We start from the raw sequence: 5,844 nt of genomic DNA, 5'->3' as shown, positions 1-5,844 counted from the left end.
TGGTGGCCCGATTAAAGGGTGCGCTCTCTCCAAACAGCACCTCTCCCACTGGATTGTGGATGTTATTAGCTATGCGTATGGGGCAAGTATCTGGCGTGAGGTGCCACTCTACTAGGAGTGTTTCCACTTCGTGGGCTGCCCTGAGAGGTGTACCCCTGGAGGACATATGTGTCGCTGCATTGTGGGCATCGCCAGGCACATTATATTATTATCAGGATTCCTCATGACTCTGTTGGTATAAGTCATTCAGTTCCCCTCAGCCCTTGGTGTGACGTAATAGCATACATCGCACGGAGGGAAAGTGGGCGGGGCAGGAACAGGGGAGTGAAATGGAACACACCTGCCCTCGTTCACTTTCAGCCCAAACGATACGGATCGACCGCCAGTTGTAGGCTTAGCACTACTGTTCAAGTACGTTTTATTCATCTTATTTTCTATTAATTATCGCATTCTATCCCCGTTTTTATGTTCATTCTGCTTATGTCATGCAAGTTCCCTATTGCACAGTAGGCCTATTTCTTGTATGGAAGGTGCAATACAAATATTATTTATAAAAAGTATTATAACTGCTTTTTACACATTATAAATACCTGCAGACTCATTTCACGGAGGCTTGGTAATCAGCTGCATGAGTTTGATTTAGAAATTTGTAATCTGTATCATGATTAATCATATTAATGCTTACGTCTCGCAAAAACAGAATTTCTCCCACGCATATACAGATAATGTTGGAAATAAAGAAATCACACATACAACTATCTAGTAAATAAAACGTATAAAGTAAATATTAATTGACATAAGTTATGAAACTTGTTTCAGTAAAATATCAAGCTAACAATGAGGAAACTAAAAAGTTGAAATGCATTTATTCATCTTTTCCTTCTTTGGTGGTCAGTAACAGGAGTTTTAGCGGTTGTACATCACTGCTACCTAACCATGGATGCATTTTCTTGCACCAAATGCATAACTGCAATGCATTATGGGTGATATCCACCTCTGGCATGACCATTGTTGTTCACTCGCTCCCTCAGCCCTCCAAGAGTCGATCTCGCCAAGTTCACTTCAGTTTTACAGACAATTGGAACGACACTTAAGATGGCAGCGGGGATTCCCCCGAGGGGAAGTGCTTAGAGGAAGTGAACGAGGACATGTTGAACCACTTTTGAAACGCAACCTCAGACATACATTTTTTTTTTACTACTGATAGTATTAATTGGTCAAAAATGTTATTGGTTAATGGTGAGTCAGTTAATTATTAACAACCCTATTTCCTTGCAATCCTAAGTATTATTAATGTTACCTACACACAGCAGCGTTTTTTGCCACCAGAGTACTGTAAATATGTATCTGGAAACATAAGCCCCATTTTTTATTCAGCCCACAGTAGCATGAGATGTGAACAAAAACTCCAGGGTTAACGCTAGAATAAAGAGGTGGAGAGGCAGCAAAGAGGAGAGTGATGGAAAGAGGAAAGTGAACAAGGAGTTGTAGAGAAGAAAGACGCTGCAGATGCAGCTATCATAGAGTGAAACAACAGGGTACGTCTGTGGGGGAGAGTGTTTTAAAATAATTTTGCGAAATTCAGTTTCCATACATTTGCAGTGGGAGTTGACTGTCTTCCTGCTTTTTCTCTGTTTTGTGTTTCCTTGATTACATCCATAACTTTGGCAGAGGGGGGGATATGATGACACACGAAGGGAGGAAAACACCAGACAGAAACTACAGAGAGGAAATGGGAGACTGTTATGTTCAAGTTGAACTCGCATGACAAAAGCACAAAAGTGCAGTTGTCCGCTGACCACGCACACACACCAGGACCACACTGGAGAAGAGTGTGTGTGTGTGTGTGTGTGTGTGTGTGTGTGTGTGTGTGTGTGTGTGGAAGCCTGTTTCCTACCAACTTCACTACAGACCTGAGGGAAGCTATGAGACTGCTAATTAGCAGCACAGAGGGAAGCAGCCCCAGCACCCAATCAAATCTGCTTTTGAAATCACTTCCCCATGAGACGCCATGGAAACGGGGCGACTGAGTAACCAAGGCAATGAGATATGATGTCATCTATTTAGGGGGTCCAGCATTACTGTAATTTCTTTGAAAGAAAGAATTTTTGTGTGTTCATATAATCCACTCACTATTCTTTTGACAGTTCTTGGCTGTTCTTGTCCCTGCAGTAGTCTTATTAGCCCATTTAGTGTTTTCAAAGGAGAAATGTTGAGGAAGGAGCTCAGAAAGAGGCAGGGGTCATTCAGAGTGCATTTGTACTGTAGAAAGTAAATGTAAATGTTTTACTCCACAGATGTTTTGAGTCACCCAGCATAGATAGCAGCAGACAAATCCATGCCATGCTGTGTATATTTGCACTTATGCACTTTACTGTAGATGTCTACAGTACCTACTTTGCTTGCTGACTTGCAAATATGTTGCCTGTTAGGATTCTTGATGTACATTTACAGATTACAGCAGAGACATAGTGGTACATTGAATGAGTGGTCCTTTGTGTTTGTGGTAATGCACACCTGTTTGCAGGTGTATGAGCATTTGCATTAATGTGAGGAGTCACGGAATAGATCATTTTTGAAGACAGGATTGGTGGTACATCTTCAATTTGCTCTATCTATTATTCATCTGCTCATCCATCTATCCTCCACCACATTACAAAGGTCAAACTGTCCTCATATGTACTGTACGCACACACACAAACAATTCTCAATAAGGATTAATGCATTGCTAAATACTGTGTCTTCAAAACGATGTGCTCTGCAGACTTCAGAGTCGCTGGCCAAAAAGTCCAATTAGCTTGCACTCTATTGAGCAAACCAAGGTAGTATCAGCCCTTTTTCAGTTTTTTACATCCGGTAACTCAGTGAGACACGGGGATGTCATGTTATTTGCTATCTCTTCATAGGTCATTTTGAGAATTACACTCCACTTTCTTGCCAATAGTTAGATGAGAGACTTTGTACTACTCATGTCTTAACAGTAACAACACAACTCGTTTTTACATGGTCGTGTATAGATTAAACAAAGAAGAAGAGAACTTGTTAATTTGACAGCTTTAAGTCCAGTTCAGACCAAAGATTCGCATCGAGACGAGTTGAAACTTGCAACTACTTGCAACGCGTCAGTCTGCAGCGTTCTAAAACCCGCCAGTTCACACCAATGCGACGAGACGGTGTATCATCTTCATAGCAACGACTCTTTGTACTTCCGTCCTAGTTCCAGGCTTTTTGTAGCGAAATGTATATCATTTGTTGAGTCTAAATATGAATGTGGATAACGTTAGTGATAGTGAGAAGCTTGCTTATTTCTCTGATTCACAGCTTTGTCCTAGGCGCTCCCTCTCTTCAGTCACTCTCTAGCTTGTTCGACGTACGTCCTTGCAGGCGCTCATTGAACCTCCATTAACAGTTTGTAACAGAAATAAAATGTATTATGGATAATTTCATTGTAGCTGACTTTACAAGATAACTTCACTATTGGCTGTTGAAACAGGTGACTAAAACCAGCCTCTGGAGATTTGACCAGCTGAGTCGCCTCTGGAGACTTGACCAGCTGAGTCGCAGCCACACCATCAGCTGGTTTGAGTCGAGCTGAGACAGGGCGATTCAGACTAGAGTGTCGATCGGGCAGCATTTTTGGATGGCACACTTCGTTGCTGTGGCGTCGCTGTTACCTCCACTCATAAACTTTGTTATAACTTCAAAGCATTAAATCTTCAAAATATACGCTCATGCGACACAACAATTGAAAGCTTAGCCTCTCATGATGCAATTAAGCCCACACACAAAGCATAAGATGATTTATAGCAGTTATACAACTGTAATCAATTTAAAGTAATACAGAAGCAGACTGCACAGCTAGTGTCCAGAGTCAAGTGTGTATTCATACCTTTTTCATTCTCCCTTTATCCACAACGGTGATATAGTCTCAAAAACCTTTTTTTCATAACTTGCAAACAGTCCAAGGAAATGGAATATCCAAGCTATTTTATCCAAAACGAGCTGTTCGCCTCACAATCTTTAAGTTTCTGGCCGAATCACAACAAAAAAACTGTAAACAGTTTTTCATTTCCAGACTTTGTATCATGTCTTTCTCCTCACGCTAGACTTCTAATGGCCACTGAGGGCATCCATTCTATTCTCTGAAGTCTTATGAATCAAACAAGACCTCTCATAAGCCAATGTGTTCCCGGGAGCTGGAGATAGCCAGCTGAAAGCCCAATGAGAGGTCGGCAGTCGATCTCGGTCACGGGGGCTTCGATCAACATTTGCTTCAGCCAGTTACAATTTCATGTTACGAGACCCTCCTACCTTTTTAGCCAATAAAGAGACAATTCAAATAAGCCCATGCAACATGATGACATTTTTAACCCTGTAATGGCTGTAGCTGTTTCAAAGCACAAACAGGGACTGTTTTAATGCATAGCACTCCCTGAACCATTTATAATTACTTATTTCTATATATTTATGTATATAGTTTTTTCAAGTATGTGTGTGATTGATGTGGGTGTATTTTTGTATTTAAGAAGTTTTGTATTTTGCACTTTTTTGGCATTTTTCTTTGAACTTTCCAAATGGATCGAAGAAAAATGGACAGACATACCTGTAGAAAAATAATTCATATAAAATCCATTTTTGAGTCTTTTGACTTCAATTTTTTCTGTAGTAAGCTGAGACGTGGCTATGGCCTTGTGTTGTATCTCACCTAGATGTGTTTACAGCAGTGTATTTTAGTCATTTTACAGATGTATGACTTGGACGGAAATAAAAAAAACCTCCATTCTAGCCTCTGTAACTCTGTGTCAGTAAGGCCTAGAATCACCCTGACACTTGTAACAAAACTTGCGTGTTACCTTTCCAATGATATCAGGCACACCCCAGAGTATCAAAGTATTTGGGAGCTGTACCACTTTTAATTTGGCTTTGACATTTAGACCAAAAAGCATGGAATTTCAAGTGTTTTTTAAGAGGTTAAAGTCAAAAAATGTTCTCATACTAATGACACGTCCTCTCATATGATTGGTATGTGAAATCAATTGACTCGAAAATATTAAAGATGCAGTAGGTAAGTCTTAAAAAACTAACTGTCTAACTGCGTGTCAATCACTGCTCAGGCACATGCATATCATAGCGTTCTCCCCTCCCCCTTCCCCGCTAGAGCCTGGATCGGGCCGAATTTTTCCGTCCGAACCCGGCCCGAGCCCGACAGAGCCGTGACCGAACCCGGCCCGAGCCCGACAGGCATTATGATATTTATGTCCGAGCCCGACACAGTTAAAATCTCGTTGGTTTTTTTCTCATACTAATGACACATGTACGTTTGTTTGTGTGGGAAGCCCGCTTTTATTAAGCAACTGTAGGAAAGCATTTGGAAATGTCAACAGATGAGCGCATCAGCGCACATGGGGCAACAAGCACACGTTAACACAGGCACGCACAAGAGGCCCAATCATAATAAGCTGTTTTAAATTTAAAATGTTCAATGCCTTATCGCGCTGATGTGCCCGAACCCGACCCGAACGTCATTTCTAAATATCTGTCCGAACCCGGCCCGGCCCGTCGGGTCCTGTTGGCCTTGGGTCGGGTATCCATCCTCTAATTCAGACCGCTGCGACATTCTTAAACCGTTTCGTCACGAATCTTTGGTCTGATCCTGGATTTAGAGGTTCTGGATAGAGCCAGGCTTGCTGTTTCCCCCTACTTCTTTATAAGTCTTTATTATGCTAAGCTAATCAGCTCCCAGCTCAAGATCCATAGGTGACGCACAGATGCAAGAGTGATATTTATCTCCTCATCTAAGTCTCTGGGGAGCAAATAAGTGTATTTCCCAAAATGCAGACCTAT

Source organism: Sander lucioperca, chromosome 5, assembly GCF_008315115.2.
Source record: "Sander lucioperca isolate FBNREF2018 chromosome 5, SLUC_FBN_1.2, whole genome shotgun sequence".
In the NCBI taxonomy this organism is placed as follows: Eukaryota; Metazoa; Chordata; class Actinopteri; order Perciformes; family Percidae; genus Sander; species Sander lucioperca.
The sequence above is the reverse complement of the archived record's forward strand: the minus strand, read 5'-3'. Positions refer to the sequence as shown.